Consider the following 20703-nt stretch of genomic DNA (forward strand, 5'->3'; position numbering starts at 1 on the left):
TGTGGCTCAGGGTAATTACGGGCAGTCGCGGATGGCAAAGCCGAGGCCCGAAGATTCTTATTAACCGTCGTTAATTCTATGCTGGCGGAATAGTGATAGCAAGAAGCGTTTATGGCACAGGCTGCATACCGCCGAGTCCGAATCGCCGCGCGGAAATAATCGCGCGCGGAAAAAAAAAAGAAACAGAGAAAAAAAAATAAAATTAGCGCCAGCTGTAAGTGCGAACCGATTTAAAACCGCAGCTCCTGTATATAATTCAACGATGCCCTGTTAGCACGTTTGATTGTATTATTGATTTACACGGAAAATTAAGTGATTTAAAGGAAATAATTGAAACAAATTTTTATTTCGATTTTTGAATGCCTGTTAAGTTCTTACTTTTATAGAAGAAACTATGCGCGCGATGTTTTTTAAGAGAACCTAATCACACAATACGAAATAAAAAAATTGTGTAACTTACCAGACTGCATGAGTTTCAGCGGAGTTGAAGAGTACTGCCGGTGACTGTAACATAAAATAGAAAAGATTAATGTAGACATGCCAGTTTTTTTAAATAAATTTTTCTTTTATAAAAGGTTTATTTTAAAAAATTTATTCTCACCTAAAAGTTGCTCCGCCGATGCAGGATGCCCGTCCCGGGCCTGCTCCTCCTCTCAGATGGGACGTGACGAGCCATCCTTCCGCGCACAAGTAACTCGCGAACGCGCCCGGGTGAAGTTACAATCGCGAAAATTACTTAACAAATTTTTCGACACTCCCGCATTAAAAGGAATCGTAAAAAAAACGCCCGGTAACTATCGGCAGCCCCGAACGACCGACGAACCGGCTGCAGTTCGTATAATTTCGAATCGGCGTGCGGCACTGAGCGATGCGACGCAGCGGAGTTTCTCTTGACCTGAAACAAAAGAATAAAACAATTATTTAGTAGATATAAAATTTAATTAAATAAAAAAATTAAAAAACGTTATTAAAAATCCAAAGAAAAAATTGATATATACCCATGGGTTGCTCCGCCGGGGCAGGATACCCTTCCTGGGCCTCCTCCTCCTCTCAGGATGTCCACGGGATGTCGGGTCGGTCCTTCTTCAATCGTAGAATGTTATCTGAAACAAAAAAGTTGCAATGAGTATTCTGTTCTGTTCAATGTCTTATTAAGCGCGTATTGTTTATGGTACCGCGCGCGTGTTTTGGTTGCGGGCGACCGGTCGCATATTCCAGCGCTAGTACGCTAGCTCGTTCCGTCCCCCCTGCTCGCCGCGCGCCCCGCGCCCACGCTCGTCGACTCCCGAACCTACGCAATACGTACGAGAAACGAGCCCGGCTGACTGCCGCTAGCCAGCACCCATCCCTCTTCCCCGTGCTCCTTGGAGCTGCTCCGCCCGATACTTTAAATGACACGAAATGAGAATATCGACCGCGACGGAGGAGACGCACGAGGTGCAGATTTCGCTCTCTGGCAATGACGATCGCCGAAACTCACTGAATGCCGCTGAAGGAGATGGCGAGTGAAATTGATCGGTAATGCTGATCGCGGGCGACGCGGTTAATATCAGGTCGAACACTCCGTGCACTGTGCCTGCTACATAACCTAACCTAGTCGTTTCGAAGCACGAAACGTATTTTAATAATTTTACTGCGCTATTTTTTTCTGACCCGAGGATAACTGAATAATTTTATTCGTAACGATTCAGTAAAATGGTATCAATATCCGCAAAGCATCTTTCATTACATCTGACTTGGTAATGAGAAATTAGTGTATCGCTGGAAGCTATCACTACTGTCTTCGTCCTAACGTCCCGTTACGCGCTCGCAATTGTATCGGACGTGTGGAGAGTGCGAAATGATTATAGATCTGTCGCTTTAGGCTTGTCAAATTGCAGGCCTCGGAGGGGTGAAATATATGCGTGAAGAAACGTCGTTGGTACATTCGCAAATGAATACCGGCGGATACGTGAATACGCGAGTGAGTATCTCGGGCGGAAACGGTAGTGCGTAGATTAGACCGCGGGTTTATTTCGCTCCGGAATAGATAGCCGACACGCGAAGGCGCGTTTCTATTTGTAATCTCGAGCTCGTAACGAAAGACCCTTTGATTGTACGACGTAAAGAATTAATTTCGAGGCATGCTTACAAAACCAATCGACTTGAATTGTCACAATTAAAACTAACGTCTTAAAAAAAAAAAAAAGTTAATAAATCAATTCCAAAAACCTAATTACAATAATTCTAAATATATTATTTCATTTTGCGGTTTTTATTTTATTTCACATTCGTCATTACGCTCTATCGTTACGCGAAACTGAACAATTTGCAATTCGATAAATTATAGCGGGACCGCTCGACGCCCTCGCATATTTTTCCTTTTCTCTTCGCTCTCTTGCCGCTATTAACATACGATCTCCATTGTCGAGTAACGTGTAAAGCGAGCCGCCGACAAGCGGAGGGAAACTTCCCGTAGCACCGATTCGAGATCGTCGTCTCGTCGGTGCGTAATAGTTATAACGGAAGACCGAGAGCGCGATACGGCGGAAAAGAAGCGCGTGGAGCCGACCGATGGCTTCCGCGTAAAGGGGGTTATTAATAATTGCGGTCCTCGTTAACGGAATCGCGGAACAATCGTACGTGGCGCGTGTGCGAAAAGAATGAAAGTCGAACAACCGGGCGGGTTTGCTTGCGTCACTTGCCCGCGATCCGCAGCGACGTGTGAGAAACCCGGCTTTTAGCGAGAAGCCGTTCGTTACCGCGGCTATCCGAAAATCAGCCGCGATCGACACGCAACACTAGCTCGCGGCAGGCACCGCGTTAGAACGCTAGTTTTCTCAGGACCGTTGTTAGATCACGCGGATGACGATAATTCTTCTGGCGACGATTACGAAACTGGTTCACCCGGGCGCCGTGGCTTTCGTAATTCCGTTTCGCTCGCTCCCGCGTTTTCCCCTTCGTTAAAATTTTTCTCCTAAGTGTCTTTGTACAGATAATTTTAGATTTGATATTGCAGATAATAGACTCTATTCTCTCGATTGAGATATCGATCTCTATTTCTTCAGACGTAATTCACCCGCGTGTTGTTAATGTGAACAAATTTTTTTACGTGTAAAACATCGTACGGCTCGAAATTCGCGATTGTTCTAATGAGAAAAGTCGTTTGAGTCTCAGCCGCGAGCTTTTGTTAACGACAGCGATAATTTAACCACGTTACGCACGACGTTAATCCGGGAACCGAGAAAGTAGCGAATGTCGAGACGATAAGTATTCTCAGGCACCGTAACGGTCGCGCACTCTCGTTGGAATGTGGAAGGGCTCTTAACTATTAATTAAATTAACGCTCGAGTAAGCAGGCGATACGAGAAGGAAGCGAAAATGCAGAATGGCTCGTCCTCCTCTCTCCGCCCGTTCAATCGGCGAAACGGAAAAATGAACGAACAAACGATGAGCAGTCATGCAAACGGTACAGGAAGAACGTCGGGGCAGGAACTTCTTTATCTCTGCCTAATGCACGAACCATTATTTTATCAACCTGCATCGAAGATTAATTTAAAACTGTTTAGATTCTTAAAAAAAAAAATATCTAAAAAATTCTTTAAAAAATTCTAAAAAAATAAAATATATAATTAAAAACTAATTTGCTGTGAGTCTTTAAATATCGAAATAAAAATCTATTTTTCTTTTATATTATATTTGCTTATACTTGTCTGGAAATAATTAGTTCGTGGCTTTATTAAAACTTTCAAAGTTGAATATTTTGTATCGTAAAGGGGAGAAAAAAAAACTGATCGCGATCGATCTGGTTTATCAATCGATTCGTATACTTTTAAGTACGTAAACTGTGGAGTTTATAAGGTTATATATTTGTATATGCAAATATTAGTGGATTTACAGGTCTGTGTGAACAAATTTATTATGTAGGCAGATCGCCAAAGCCATAAAATTGCTTCCTCTAAATGTATTCATCGTGCTATTAAATTTCTTTTTTTTTTTATCCTTCAACGTCGCGTTAAACAACGATTCGGAATTAGATCCCTCGCAAATTCTTGTTTTTTCGTGACTTTATCAATAAAACAAACAGACAAAATCACGCACCCAATACGATTTTCACCGATAAAGATCATAAAATGTGTTGAGACGCTGGCGGGTTCTGGAATTTTGTCGGAAGTTACGTGAGGCGCAGATTATTATCGATGAGATAAACGATGACGATCGGCGCCGGTCGAGTGAAAGTCGACCTGTATTTCCATCTTCGATTCTGCCAATTTACCATTCATTATCGTCTTTCCCTCAGCCGTCGACATTCTTCGTGAATAAAATTATCGGCGACCAGATCATAAAACGGATAGCCGAGGCTCGCTCAGCGCGCAGATATTCTCTTATACATTTTTCGTACTATTTCGTTTTAATTCTAAAATATTATTACGAATTCTGAAATCTGAAAGACGCGTCCAGTTTCATTTAAATTCGAAATTCGCGGAATTTATGTCGCGGGGAACGTTAGCGTACCCACGGCGACGATTTGAAAGTAAGAAAGCACGATTACCCAAATCGTTCGCGTCGATTAAGACCTTTAAAACTTTTAGCGTTATCTCAGATATGGCTATAAATCGCAAGGATTATCTTCTAAAACAAGATTGTTAATTCATCGAATCCCGTTCGAATGGCTTTTCACCTGATCGAAACCGGGAGCCTCGGTCAAAAATTACATACAACTTCCACGGCGAAAGCAAAGACTGAACAACCGTTCGACCACTTGTCGAAGAACCTTTTTTCACGTTGCCGAAAACGTGATCGGTGTAAATACCCCTTGCCACGTTCGTTCGCCGTAACGCGTTCGTACCTCGATTGGGGTCTCGTTTCTGCGGAGGACGTGGTAAGTGAATCGAGCCGAGTTGCACAATCCTCTCCCTCCCCCGATCTATCTCTCCCGCATCGAAGAACGACGGAGAAGAGAAGGAAACGCAGCCTGCACTCCCGTCTAATGAATAGTCAGGTCAAACTGGTGCCTCGGTAAATGCTGAGAATTAACCGTCCGCTTCTTGACATTTCGCTCGGAAGAAGATCCTCTCCTCTTTCGCGGAGGAGAGACGCTTCCTTACGATCTCTGCCTAACCCCGCTGCGTTTCCCTCATTTCTCTCCCCGTTTTATTATCAGCTAATATAAACGCGTGATAACGGTGTGGTCGCGAGTAGAAATTATTCTTAGGACCTAAGAGTGCAAAATTATAATTTACGTTTATTTAAAAAAAAAAAAGAAAAGAAATATTAAGAATTTAAACTCGTCTATGGAAACTTCAATTTCAAGAAACTTATACTTTCATACGTTGCAAGTCTTCGGAAAAAAAAATTAGTACGAGCACCGAACGAACAACGAACGGTGAACGATCGCAAACAAATCGTATACTACGAAACCTAACTAACCTAACAAAGTTGGACGACGTTCTTCAAAATAATATTACCAGGCTGTTATTCGCGTTGGAATATACGACGACGACATCAATAGCTAAAAGCTCTCTATAATTTAGGGATTTCAATAAAAAGCCAAACACCATTCTCGCAGTCCCCGACCGGGCGAGAAAAGATTCCTGGCTGGCCGTGATCGTTCCTTCCTTTTTTTTAATCTTTCCTTTGCCTACCGTCCTCTTTATTGGAGGTCATTAGATAGCGACCAGCGATAATCGAAAGAAAAGACGCACCGAAGAACGCGCTCGCCTAAATGGTTCGAGATTAACCGCGGGAGATCAGCCCGCTTAATAGCCGCATCTCTTTCCTCACAATAGGAACTAAGCGCGTGGTAACCGCGATACGTAACTGGTTTTTCATAGAAACGATCGTTCCGCGGTGAATCTAATTCCCGGAATCTCGTCGGTGTCGAATAAAAAAAAGAAAAAAAAAGAAAAGAGAGGAGGAAAATAATAAACGCGGTTCTTGGTACGTGTTACTTTTTCTCCCCTTTTTTTTTTTTTTTCCTTTCCCCCTTGTCTGTTTAAAATGTTATCTGCGCGTATATATATGCGTGCTTTGTATGCCGAATATACGTGAATTCTGGCCGTCTTGATTTAATACCGTATTGGCTTTTGGAATTAGCATAGCTCGGACGGAGGAGCGCAATCGAAGGCGCAAAACAGCCCGAAATAAAACCGGAGGACCGAACGTGGTCGTGATCTAACGGCTTTGGTATTCTACACGAGCGAGAATGACACTCGGTGTATCTCTACGAGCAGCGGAAGGCGATGAATTTACTATAACATGTCAGGGTTTCTTCTTAAACGCAAGCTTCTTACGCAATTTTACGAAATTTAAAGATTAATTGCCGTCCACGTCTCTTTTTTTTTTATTTTAATTTCTCAAGAGTAAACGAGTTTCTTTCGCTTGTATCTCGCGTCGTGTTTAAACAGTGGGCAAATTACTGTAATCTCGCGGGCACTTGCTCTCGACGGTGCATGCGTGGCCGGGCAATCGCCCCGGACGGTCACAAGCGACGACGACGACAGCAAAGACTACGACGAATCGAGTTGGCGTTATCATCGGAGTGCTTTGATTAATGCAACATCAATTCTCAGTACGTACAAGATAGGAAATCCAGCCTGGACGAAATTACAGCAATAACGTCGCGCGGTCGATCGCGTTCTGCGCCGGCGGAAAGAGCGAGATGAGGAGAGAAAGACAGAGAGCTGGAAAAAGGGAAAGATGAGAAAGAGACAGAGAGAGAAAGAAAGAAAAAAAAAAAAAGAAAGAAAGGAGGGGACAGCCGGTCGCAGAAATGGATGCACACAGCACGCAAATGCAGCGCTATGCCGCGACGGACGAGCCGCATGAGCAAGCGCGACGCAGATAAAGGATCGCTCTCGCGCAACGCCGGCCGACTATCGTCGTTCGTATCCGCTCGCGCCGTTGTCGGTCGCCGTTGATTTAAGACGCTTGTCGCGGCGCCCGGTTATTGCGATCGTTAATCGACGTTTCGTAGCTTAGCCTCAATTAAGCCCGACGGGCGCGCCAATCGGACGGCGCAGGCACCACGGCCGGACGCATTAACGCACGCGATACCGCGGCGATGCCGCGTGCCTCTCCCTCTTTCCTTTTTTTTATTTTTACTTTTTTTTTTTAATTTTTTTTTGTCCCCTCGCTCCTTTCCCCTTCACTCATTTTCTCTTTCTCTTTCTCTACCTCTTTCTCTTTCTTTCACGTGTAATCGTCATAATTATCGATGATGACGGATCGTTCCGTCACACGCGCTAATTATCGCCGGCCGGGGCGGTCGCGCAAGACTTCGCATCGCTGTGGGCGTAAATCCCGCGCTGCGAAGAAGAAGAAGAAGCGCAGCTTGGCGCTCTCGTGCGCGCAAACGGATTTTTATCCCTGTCCCTTCAGGGTGCTGGGCAGTGCGCGCCGCATTTACATCCCGCGGGCGGTTTCCTTCGCACACATCGCCGTCGCCGCTCCCGAGCGTTGGCAACTTCGTTGCAATAATTTTTTTTTTTTTTTTTTAATTTAATTTAATTTTTTTTTGTTATCTATCACCGCGTTACGTAACAATCGTGCAAATCGCGCCTGGTCCGGCTCGCGTACCGTACTTTCTTATGCGAGCATGGGCCTTGATACGTTGTAATCAACGTGTTATTGAAAATTATTGAGAGACTAACGACAAGCTTGCAACACGCGTCTACAAGGGTTTAATTGTTATGTAAATGATACTGAGATGTCCCGGCGACGTAGACGACGAGGCTGCTCAAAGACGTCGTGCATCATGCGAGCCTCGCCCCAATCCGAGACGGGGCTCCCGCCGCATATTTTGTCGCGACGTGTGCGTGCGCGTGTGCGTTTTCTGCGTGGCTCGGGCTCTTTATTTGCTAATTATTCTATCGGCGTACGGGGCGTCGTCGCGAGCCATGTCATCGGCTGACTGCGGCCGAAGCCGCAAGAAGAAATGAACGAGGCGCATTGCATCCGGCGACGGTAAAAAGGGAATTTAAAAGCCCTCCCCTCCCTCTCTTTCCCTCACCCCCCCTTCCCCTCCCCGACGGGGCTGTTTGCGCAAGGCGACGTGTAATCATTGCAATTATCGACACTGACAGATTATTCCGTCAACCGACGTTGATTCGTAATTACCGGTGCGCGATTGCCCGGCAGTATCGGTCCAATTAGCGGGGCGAGACCGAGGCGATCGCCACGTGGAGGACGGGAAAAGCCAGCCGTGTGTTCCGTTAAGGCGCTTAACGTTTGAAATCGCCCCGCCGGATGGAAGATTACGCGGTGAATAAATCCGCGGCGCGGCCTAACGGTACCTCGCGATTTGCCTAATAAAGATCTGCGGGAAGTGCTCCTTCACCGTTCCCTACCACCTCTTACCCGCGCGTGGTTCAGTGCCGCGGCTTCCCCGCGCGTAAGGCGACACGGAGGTGGTGGCGTGTCGCAAACGATCCGCGGATGGGACTCGACAAATTATATGCAAATTACACTTGTCACGTGGAATTATTGCGCGCGGCGAACGCCGAGGACGTTGCACGCAGCGGTTGTACCCGCGAGTGTTATTACCACTCGGCACAATACGTATGTATATCGCGGCACGTCGCGTTTCGGAGTAACGACGCGTTCAACCCCCGTTCGCCTGGCTCGCGCGTCCGTCCTTTGCGGATAATTACGCGAAAATGAATATAATTTGCCTAGACGCGACATAGACGTCGCAACATTGACGTACGCCGTAAAGTAACATCTGCACCGGATAATGATACGTTGCGAATTTCAGACCGGCGGTCCCACCGACAAAGGCACGGGGGAGGGAGAGGGAGGATTTAATTTCCCCTCTCGGTGCACGCGGTGCACGAAGCGAAAGTAGGTAGACCCGCGCGCGGACCGATTTTCGTCCCGAAAAGGAGGTCTCGCGTGCCGCGGCAACGTGAAATTAATTCTCTCGCCGGATTAATCGAGAGCAGGACGATCCCGCAGGCCGATCCCCGGGGTCTTTAACCCGATCCGCCGCGATCCGGGCGCGTGCGTGACGTCATCGAAGATACAAGAAAAGATGACGCGATCGGCCGATCGTGTGGGCTAACCTGCTGAGTTAGCGCCGCTTTTCGATCCTCCGCCGAGCATATCTAGCGGTATATACGCGTACGTAGCGTATGTACGGGCAAAGGAGAAGCCTGTCACGCGTCCGGGAACATGTTAGATTTACCATCTTATTATGCTAGAGCAACAGGTTGCTTGAGATCAAATTTAAATTAATGAATAAGACTTTGGTGAAAAAAAAAAAAAATTAGTCGCGTTATAAAAAAACTCCTACTTTTCTAAGCGAGTTGTCAAAATAACGAAAAAATAGACCACAGATAAAATTTAAATTAAAACAAAGTTTAAACTGATCGATAGTCTCTCAGTACTTATACTTTTCTTCCGTATATGTATTTTATACTATATTTAATAATAATAATCTACATAAAAAAATTTTGTAACTTAAAAAAAAAAAGAAAAAAAATATTACAATAACCGTACACATTATACGACAGGAAATTTGATTTTTTAAATACCTGTACGTGGCTAGGCGAGCCTAGATGGACGTGCTTTAACAATGCCTCGCGCGAGAGGCTAGCGAGGGAACGTGCGGGCGCATTGCTTACATTCTAACTCGCCGTCGCGTTTTAATGGCGCAACGGGTCCGAACTCGCGCGGCGAGAGCCAGTCTAACCCGAGGCAACCCCCGATGGGACTAAATAGGTATTGGCGAATGAAAGATGCGTGGGAAGCCGAGGTCCGGCGGCCGCGGCGGTGGGCGATCTACCTACGTTTTGCTGAATAATAAATCTGGGCTGGGGGAGAGCCCCCTCCGTGTTAAGCTCGCCATACGATCTAAATACATTCGTAGACGACGCCGTTTACGTCGACGTCGCGCGCCAACTCTTTAATATCTCGCTCTAATTGGCGTCAAGTTGCGAAGTGCTCTCGACTAACAGATATGAACATGCTCGTCCAACGAAGTAAAGATCTACTAATCCGATGTAATTTTTTTTATTTTTTACCGCGCGTATCTTTTCAAAGAATATGTTTTTTTTTTCTTTTTTTTCCTAAGTAAGAAACGAAATAAATTCAAATAGAAGCATTAGAAACTTTTAATCTTATTTATCAAATCAATTACTTCGATAAATGTCGAAAGCTCTTGTTCTCGGTTTAATAAACTGTTATTGATAATATCGCGATTTCTTTTTCGCGATAGGAATAAGGTCGCCGGTCATTCGCACGCCCACGAATAATATCAATTACACGGCAGTGATATCAGAAACAACGAAACCTGCGCGGCGTTTGGCCTAGTTATCCGAGATCAATTAAGATAATGACCACCCGGCCGGAGATCGAATTAAGATGAATTTTTCGTGAATCGCACCGAGAGGTTAACTGTAAACGTAGTTTGCACGTCATCGGGCCGCTGTTACTTCGAGGCGAAATGATATTTCGTATCAACTGCGACTCGATCATTTGTAATCTGGCATTCAAAGTGTTTGTCGAAACGCCCATCAACCGGCTCGCCGTGGGTTTTCCTTTACCCACCGCCAAGAATTTTGCCGTGCGCTTTCCCAAAGGTCGCGAAGCGGTTAATTATCGAGTCTAATAATGTACTTTCAGCCCACAGCGATCATAATTTTATCAAACCGCTAACGGTTGTTTCATATGATTACGCTCGGTTTAGACAGCCTTACTTTATACGATCGTTCTCAATTATATACCAAAGCATGCATCTGATTGTGATAAGTTTCGCGATTATGCTTCCAGGTTGTTTCACCGTTATGGAATCAGATAACACTTTGCACGTTAATCGACAATTATCGATATTCCGCCGACTTTCGCGCGACTCGTGCGTATACCTTCGACATAAATTTTATTATCGCCGTTTAATGAGACGATTAAGAAAGGAAGCGCGGCGAACGTTTCCTTTCAGCGGCCGATAAAGTCCAAAGTGACTTCTTTTTACGCACGCCCGGCGAGCTAAGTCCACGCACAATTAACCCGACTATCTCGAACCCGACGTTCTGTTATGTCGCCAAGCGAGCATCCATGCATATATATGTAGCAACGCGACAATCATCACGTGCAACTGTAAGAAACACGGCGTCATAATTAGCGAGCCGTACTTTTATCTATGCCTGGCGGCGATGCAGTCGCCGGTGACTTCAGCGTGTGGAACGGAATCGTGGCAAAAAGTCGCGGGTGACTTTGATGCGAAAAGTGACGTGCGGTAACGCAAACGACATCGATGCGTGAATAAAACGACACGGTTAGCGTCTACAAATTGCGTCGCACGTAGAAAAAAAAAAAAAAGAAAAGTTGAAACCATAATCTTTCCCTTTCGTTTCGATTTTCTATTCTTAAATATACGAACTCGAAATGTATTTTAACGTCGAGCGCAAATGTTTTATGGGTATTTCAGTTAAAAAGTCGTGGAAATTCAACGCGATGCTGATGTATAAATGCACGGAGCATTAAACCGTAATTCGCGAAAGTAGCGCGCGTTTTCTCATCGCCGGCGAAGCTGGCTTTGACGTTATGTCACGAGTTGCGTCAGAATTTTCTATTAGCAGCGGTTGACAATGAGATACTACCGTCGGAGTGAATGCCATTTGCATGTAAATCGAATTGACCGATGACTCGATCTTCAAACAGCCGCGGAAAAGCATCAGCTGGGTGTGAGAAACGTGCGTTTCCACCGCGGCACGTTGAATTCTATTCGACTTGAGGTAGAAGTTGCGCAAAAGAATTACGCAAGTAATTGTACACGGAAAAAAGAAAAAGAAAAAAAAAAAATAGTTCCCTCAGAAATGTAACACGGGTATTCATGGCAATCGTTTAATCTGCAACTGTCGTGAACGCGACGAACATTATTCGTCTCATTAATCTTTCGCGGAAAATAATTAACATCTCTTTAAAACAAAGTGATTCCCACGTTTTGAAACAACGATTCCGAAGAAACGACTAACGTTCCCAACTTTAATTGAAGTAAACAATGGAAGAATTGAATTGTAAATTACGCGATTGCAGCTTTGACAAAAAAAAAAGAAAAAAATTTTTTTTTAAACGACACAGCCATAAAGACTTAAATTATGTTTTAATATTCATTAAAGTTAAACTAATTTTCTTAGCAACGTTTTTTATTACAATTCAAGTGTTTTCTTTCATTATCTTATGAATAAAAAAATTAATTCTTGTCGAACAGTGAATCGTTGCGGCCAACCTTCAAATATAAACCTTCTACCTACGAACGTGGTGCCGGCGGAAGTACTTTCTACGTCCGATAATATGATTCCGCGGACTTTCACGCGAAGGAAGAGCCATTTGAGAAACTGAAAGTCATATCGCGAATGATCACGATTCTCTCACGGCGACTTTTGAAGCCACGTACCCGTCGTTCACATTGTCTGATTTAGGATAAGAATAGTCTACACGCAACAGCCCGTATACTTCCGACTTTCTCTGTCGTTTTAATCAAGCCGTTTACGAACGACGTAGCCTTTTAATAAGCCAGAAATCAATTTAATTATCCGTTTAACGCCGAACGTCGGCTGGGAGGCATGTTAATCGCGAAGTAATATAATTCGCGGTACCGTGATCAATTATTAAACGATACTCCGCTTCGATCACACATCCGCAATAATTATCGGAGCAGAGGGGAAGATCGCGCGGGCCGGCCCGACCCACTTCCTACCCCTCGAAGTGCAAGATAAATATAAATCAATGTCGTCGATTAAACGACTTATTCCACCTAGTTCCTAATTGGATCGATGCGTTATAACGTCGGCCAATTAAAAAGCGTAACGAACGTCCGATCGGCGCGGACGGTCCTCCGCGTATCGATGACGCTGCGCGATCCGCAGGACCCACGCGGCATCCACGCGGATCGCAGAGAGGATTTTCTTTCGCGCTGGCCCTAAAGATATCCCTCGCGCTCGGCGCTCGGTTCGGTCTCGGCGTATTCCCGATCGGCGCTACTACGCACCTCTAAAGTGGACCGGTTTGCGCGGCAGCGGCGGGATCGATTCACGGGGAAAAGTGCCGAGGGGAGAAAAACTCACGGCGGCGATGATGCTGTGAAGAAGAGCGAGGAGCCCCCCTTCTTCTTCCCCCCCCCCCGTCTCGGAAGAGAGGGCCGCGGCTGCACGCGGTTGTCTTTCGCCGTCCCGTCTTATCTACGGTCTTGTCAAGGCCGAATTCCACGTCTCGTCGAAAACGCGACAAGCCGACGGGCTTGTGACACACTGCGCGCAAGATAAAGCGTGTACGCGCGATGTGTACAACATGTACGGGAGATGAATGCGCGAACGAGAGATAAAGGGGGTAACCAAATGATGTTGGTGAAGAAAAAGAATGTTGGTGCCAAGAAAAAGCATCGCTTCATACAACGACGACGTATGAATTATTATACATGGATAAAAAGACGTAGTGTTCAAATTAAATAAACTTCGCAGGCAAACAAAGAACGTCACTGCAGAAAAAAAAAAGGAAAAAAAAAACCCAGAAAAGATTTCAACTCGTTTTTAACTCGCTAAAGCTACTTGAGATTATATTTTCCTTGTTATTTTTTAAATTTTAATAAAAAAAAATAGAAAAAAAATCTCTTTGGCAGGAATAACAAAGAGAAAATAATCTCCGAGACGGTGTCCTTATCACCGACGGTCCCAGGTAGTTAACTGCAAATACTGTCAGCCCGAGCTATAATGTACGGCCTATAACGTCCGGATGTAGTTGCGCTTGCCGCGGATAGGGGATAGGTACATAGATCAAGACAAAGACTCCGAGTACAGCGGAGTAGACATCTCCCAAGCCCTCCTCCTCGCGCGTCCGCGTATCCTCTTCGTCCTCTCGAACCCGCGTCCGGTATCGACGATGCGGACCGCGAGTGGCACCGCGGGAAATTAATGACCGTCGTCGCGGCCGCATGAATTGAGTGGAGATTCGTGTTAATTGGGATAAAGCCTCGTGTTTTTCATGAATGAATCAAGCGCCGTGTCGTCTAACCAACGCGATGGGAGCCGGATGCTATCTACCCGGTACCCGCGGTGACGCTCGTGATGGTCGCGTGCACGCTCGCGCCTTCTCGAGCTCCTCTCGCACGCGAAACCTGGCAATTATATTTTCCGAGCGTCTTTTCTTTATAGTAAAAATTCAACGCTATCGCAAACGATTGTTCGTCCCTAATAATAAATTATTCGTATCCGAGTATCTTCTCAGCTTGACCTTCTCACAAATTTTTATTTCGCTCGACTTAATTCGTCGAATCGGTTCCGCTTGGCGGAACGTGGCGCTTCTAGATTTCGGCACGGAATTCGAACGCGTACGTCTCGCTGGTGAACGTTTCTCGTTCATCCGGGAATGGAGAACAACTGGAGAACCACTGCGCGCCCACGCTTCGCTACATTCATTCACTTCTGCGTCGGTCCCCCTTCTTCGCCACTTGTCTCGCGCGCGCTCTCGCACGCGGCTCCGCGCGGTATCTTCGGCTCGCGAGCGTGTTCGCATCGCGCGTGTACGTACCCCACGATAACCTCGGCCTCGCGGGTGCCTGTGCAGGAGTAAGGCGTCCCGCGGCAGGTGACGTCATCCGTCTCGTACGCGTTATCCGCGTTGCGTGTCCTCGCCCGGTCGCGCGCGAAACGGTCATTAATAAAGTTTATTACGCATCCGTGAGCCGTCATCGCCACGGCGTTATCTCTTTCGGCGACAAGACGCGACACGCGAGTATCACTGTCGCGACGCGGCGATCTTTTTTTTCGGATAAATAGAACACAGACCACGGCCACGCTAACGCGATGACGTACGCGCCGGTTTATGCGCAAACATGATACTTTTCACGGGTAAGTTAATCGTTTCTTTTGGATGTCCCGACTCTAATTATCTTTTTTATCGCGAGAATTAAAATTTCGAACTTTGAGATATTTTCAGAAAAAACAAAAGAATTTTTTTTTAGATTCGAATTATTAAATATTTTGGCACATTTATAATCAAAATTTAAAACGCGTGATAAAATCTTTGAGCTAAGAAAAATATAAAAAAAACGCGATATTTCATACAGACGTCAGGCTTTAAAAATCGATGAGAATATTTCAAGACTAAAAGGTCTAAAGTTACGCGTCGCGTTATCGAGCTCTTTCAACTTTTCCTAAGCGATGAGGCGTCGTTGATACCTCGAATGGGTATCTAAAAAAATTCTAATTTGTGGAATATAACGCAATCGCCGTGACTATATTAATATTAAGTGTTACGCGTGACGCTTGGCCAACGGATCCGAACTCCTCCGTCCGTGGCTGGCAAGCGCGCGATGCACGTAGGTAGCCGCTTGGTTAATGATGCTCGCGCGAATCGATGATTCGTCAACGTCCACCGCGGAATTGGAATTATCCGACAAAAAGATGGGACGACGCACAGCGCACGGGGCCCGGGTCCCCGTCCCTCCCTCTCGAGAACTTAGCTGAATATTAAATGTCCACGGTGACGTTCAACTCCATCCCCCATCTCGCTTACTCGAGTGTGGGAAAAATCGGGACGGGCTAATCGACGTGCGTTTCTCGCGTGTCGCTGGGCCCTCTCGGGAGATGGACAAATCTCGGTGAAAAGACTGTAGCATAATTAAGGGGCTGAAAGCAAAAGCGGACGGGGTCTGTAATTTGTAAGGCCTGCTTTAAATACGAAGTCGTATGTAAAGTGGATCTTATAAATTATAGACTTGGTACATTTTTGCTCTCTCTCTTTTTCACTCTTTCTCTCTCCTCCCCTCCAGCCCTTTAATTATTAACCGTCTGCGCGAATCTCCGATGTAATTGGAATTAAATAAAGAGTGAAAACGTCAAACGAACTAAATACCGTCCGGTGCATTTGAAGATTGACGATAAAACAACGCCTTGCGCTTCATTTCATCTATTTTTTTTTTCCTACTAATAAAATGTAACAATAAAAACAGAGCACGACGTATGACTCAAGATAAATTATTTCCTTCGCAGATACTATTCGAGATACATTTCTGTCGATACTAGATAATTCGGAATAACGCTAGAAGTTTTAGGTCCAAGGGAAGACTCTAACGAGTAACTATCGTTCGCAACGATCAGCGGAGATTATCTCGGCGAGACGCGTTCGATGGGTTTCCATTACAATCGGTCGTGCGACGGACGCGATCGCGGTCCGTTTCTCCAGGTCGTCATTTCGCGCGGGTCGGCACCAGGACCTTTTTTTTTCTCCTCGACGGCGGCATGCGAGCGGGGGTCCCGTCTCAAATCGCACGACTCTCCCGGGACTTCGCGGATCGCCGGTGGATCGTTTCCGCGATCAATGGCGCGTCGGAGGGACAGAGGATGCGCCGGTGGGCACCTCGGGGCCATAACTGTATTCACTCGGCATAGCACGCTCGGATTATGGATGCACCGTTGCACGGTTGCGGAACAATGCGACTTAATAGCGACGGTCTCTGCGCGAACGAGTAACTTTCGTAGGTATACGCGTTGCTTAGGTGGACGTGGGACGCGGAAAGAAACGCGCGGTGCCTGCCGGACACCGGCGGATGTTCCCGCCGCAGTCGGAACCTCACGTTAACGCATGCGTGATTCCGTAATCGTATAATATCTTTTTTATCCCCGGAGCGTATCTTTTCATCCCGATACGATTCGTCAAGGAGATCCCACCAGCTCCGGCAAAAAGGCTCTGTCAAATAAACCGCCGGCGAACGTTTGATAATCGACGACCCTTTAGATTTCCGCTAAATCACTTGAGTCACCATTCTCTCGCCACGGCTAAATCGTTTTTTTTTTTCCTTTCTTTTTTTTTTTATGCCTGACCGGATTTCATATCGAGCAGGTTTCTCGAGTCACGTTCCGTTTTACGCAAAACTACAAATATTAACTTAAATCGATGACATATTTTCGAAAATTGTTTCGCGGTTAATGAATTACTGAGCGAAGGATTTTTATTAATTTTACATTGCTAACTTTTAAGAAATCGAGTTCAATTAATTAATTACCTCTGAAAGAGATCGATTTATTATTTTCTTTAGAAGTGAACGAGCGGTGACAATTCTCACCGTGCATGGCGTTTCGATTAAAACGTTTTTTTTTTTTAAACCTCATCCCTCGATAAGGTCCGCGGTTTTTCCACGACCGTCGCGCGATAACGCGAGACGCGACGCGCGCGGCTCTTCCGTTTCGATTAGGGGAAAACCGCCGGCCGTAAGTAAAGCCATAACGTCCGAAAGTCGTAACGTCGCCACGCCCGTTATAATTTCAACCGCCGCACGTTCGCGTACTACGGTAACTTCGCGCGCAGCCCTGCGAAGATCCCCGTCGCGATAGCGCCGAGAGGCCTCTCCGCCGCGGAGTCGCACACACATACACATCGTGCGGGCAAACCAGTCGCGAAGGCTCTCGGAGCCGTCCCGGCGAATATCCGATCGGCCGGTCCGGCGGGATTGTGAACTCGGGGGAACGAATAAACTCGTCCGCGGGGAGAAGATGCCCGATCGAGAGAAACGAAGTGTCCCATTTATCGCCGCGCACGCAACTCCATTTCGCGCATCTCAGCCCCGCACATGAACGATTAAACTGGCCGCGGAATGCAACACGAGGAAATCGGCGACGGGCGAGGGGCGACCCAGGGGGGGAGGACATGGGAGGATAAGTGGGAAGAAGGGTACAGACGGATGACGATGAGAAAGGAAAGGAGAGAGAGAGAGAGAGAGAGAGAAACGGACGCGTAAGGGCAAGAGGCGCGTGCATCTCCTCCGGAGGACCGGCGGGCCCTACAATCGCGAACTGGTGCGACCGGTGCGCGTCGCGACTAATCATTGCGTTCGTCCGGCAGCGCGTGCTTCTAGAATGGTGGCGCTAAATTTTTTTCCGCCGCGCGATCGCGGCGACAGTGCGACGCCGCGTTAAAGGGAAAAAAAAAAAAAAAAAGGGAGAGAAAAATAATGACCTAAGAAACAACCGACCTGAGTAACGGTAGGCCCGGCGTGGCTGGACCTATTATCGAGAATCATCGTTGATCATTTTGCGAAAATTAATAAAACCGATCCCCTCCGCGGGAACCTACCTGCACTAGATCTTATCTCCCTGCGAATTTTTTTCTGGGAACAGATCTACATAAATCTGAAAGATAGATAAGGGACACGCGCGGACACTTTCCTTAACATGGATCTTTGAACATGGATCTTGGACGTTTGTTAGAATAGCTTTTCTTTTTGCCTGAGTTAATTTATTTTATATTCTTAATATTCTTTGAAAGTATACGGCCGTAGCGTTGTAAATGAATAAATAAATATTTCTGACTCACCAGTACGATCCGCATGCGGCGAAATTATACAGCGATGTCACCACGACGATATCTGTAACATACAAATAAAAAAATATTAATTGTAGAGACGCTTGAAATAATCCACCACAAAAAGAATTATTAATTAATAAACAGCGAAAAGCAAAATTCATTTGTTATAAAAAAAATTTTTTTCCTCCTAATTATCGAGCTCTATTACTTTTAATTGATGTTCAATTTAATCGTAGCTAAACTTATGGTAATTTACCAATATGTAATCGCATGTACTTCACGTGTGCTACGCGACCGATTGATAATGCCTCTCGCGGAACGGATATTAACCTGCGGATTTAGTTGCGGCCCACGTGCATAATGTTATTATTCACCTACACAGGTTTCAACGCACGTCACGCAAGAGAGAACTTTGATCGACGATGATGATATTGAAATCTCGAAGTATCACGTACGTGCGACATAACTGGCTGAAAGTTTTCAGACGTCCTTGTTACAACCAGCGTCTATGCGGCAGGTTTCGCCGGCCTACGCAGCCGCAGCTCGCCGCGCGATAATTTATATGTCTAGTATTGATACAACGGGAAATAGCAGATAAAATAATGTGATTCTTTGCGCAATTTCATAATCAATTCTACGTACGCAGAAGTTCACAACTTGCGAGTTAAAAAAAAAAACAAAAAAACAACAACAGGAAAACAGGAAAAAAAAGAAAAGAAAAAGAACGATACCGCTAGAATTCCGAGACACGAACCATCTCTCTTGCCATTATTATTATTCTGCACAATGTACGGCAATGGCTTTTTTTTTATTATCGTACTGTTTAGCACGTGTATCGCATTTCGCGTCCCACTATCGATAGCAATCGGATCTTCGACGCGTCAAAATCAGCGTCGCCTATAAAAGCGTAAAAGCGTTACGATTTTGTTAATAAAATTCATGGTCACGAAAGCACATCGCTCAACTGTGAATAAAAAAAAAAAAACGCTATCTAGACGACAGATACTTCCTGGTACGATCACCTGAATCTTAACCCACGTAGAAATCTCAATTCTTTACACCTACGTGATGGATTCTCCAATGCATATCGAGTGCCGTCAATTAAATAAAAAAAATTACTCTCGAAAAAGTGTCGACCCGATTAAAACGCAAGAGTTTAACGAAATTTTATTTCGTTAAAAATCAAACATTTAAACGTATAATTTCTTTTTTCTTATTTTGCGAATTATCTTCTTTACAAAATTATTATTTCAATCGTGGGTTATTTAATTAATTAAATCGATTGAGAGAAGAGAGCTGATTGATTGACCATTTACGGTCTTCGCTTTTTATTCATCGACGTTTAGTTTCAAGCGGATATATCTTCAACATTATATTCTTCTGCGTTGTCGAAGAATTAATTATAAATTAAGAACAGATCTGTGGCGGAATAAGTGCGTAATGAAGAAACATGTAAAACATACTTCCACGCTTATTAATCTCCGCGGCTCTACATTTACATTTTCATTTACATTCAGCAGAGATGATAAAGGATCGAATGTAATTTTCAAGTTATAATTAGAACTGACGATGAGCGTGGACGGCAGTCTTGGCAAAGTTTGGCTAATACCATCGTAAATACGCGGTCAGTGTCACGTCTCGCCTCGTGTATTCGTAAACCATAAAGCCCGCTCGAACGGAATATCAATCAGCTCGCGCGGACCCGGAGATCTTATCGAGACCGCCGAGCACGAGCATCTCGTGAACTTGACTCACCCGCAGACGACGATACGTGTACGTACTTTCGGATCCTCTCGACGAAAACGGGCGCGTTGGCACGAGAAGAAGTTGGTCGCTGGGATTTCTCGTTCTCCTTCGATCGCGATGCGAGCAATAAATATACTCAATCCAGTTCATTATTTTATTTTTTTTTTTTTTTATTCAACGCGGCTACGTAACGAGCTCGTACGTGGGTGCGATTATGCGCGCGCGCGGATTTTCACCCGCTGAAAGCGGGTTACGCGGCCGGAACTAAATCGAACGAGGGCGCAGGGGGATTCTATTCTTCAAGGAGCCCGTTTTACCGAGTGAGATAAACGTCCTTCCTGGTATGTCGGCCGACGGCGTGGAAAATGTAGGTAGGTGTTCGGTTCGAAACGGCGATAGCGCGTACGTGGGACGAGGGTCCCCAGGACCTCGTCGGTCTCACCGAGTGACGCCGCTACCCTGTCCTCGAGAGCCAAGGTGTACGCTGCAAGGACACAAAACTGATGCTTTTTGTCAGCGGTGAGAGCGGCCGCGCTTTTAAAGGGGACAGCGTTAGCGGAGAGGCGAGTCCTCTCGAGCGCGCACACGGCGTATTACTGCATTGATAAAGACGCCCACGTCCCTTGCCAGTCTCTCCGCGAAGTTACAGGCGCCATTCTGTTGTAACGAACTCGAATCGAA

At 45.7% G+C, this 20703-nt stretch overlaps 1 long non-coding RNA gene across 1 annotated transcript in view; it reads right to left on the reverse strand.

Moving 5' to 3' along the window:
* Positions 1 to 522: 522 nt before the first annotated feature.
* Positions 523 to 20703, reverse strand: part of LOC139107643 (uncharacterized) — a 34463-nt gene continuing 14282 nt past the window's right edge. Inside the window, exons 3-5 of the long non-coding RNA XR_011546544.1 lie at positions 18286 to 18337; positions 999 to 1103; positions 523 to 895 (exon numbers count right to left, since the gene is read on the reverse strand). This is a non-coding gene — a long non-coding RNA (uncharacterized lncRNA). The remainder of the gene's footprint in view (positions 896 to 998; positions 1104 to 18285; positions 18338 to 20703) is intronic.

Source organism: Cardiocondyla obscurior, linkage group LG13 (assembly GCF_019399895.1).
Source record: "Cardiocondyla obscurior isolate alpha-2009 linkage group LG13, Cobs3.1, whole genome shotgun sequence".
NCBI lineage: Eukaryota > Metazoa > Arthropoda > Insecta > Hymenoptera > Formicidae > Cardiocondyla > Cardiocondyla obscurior.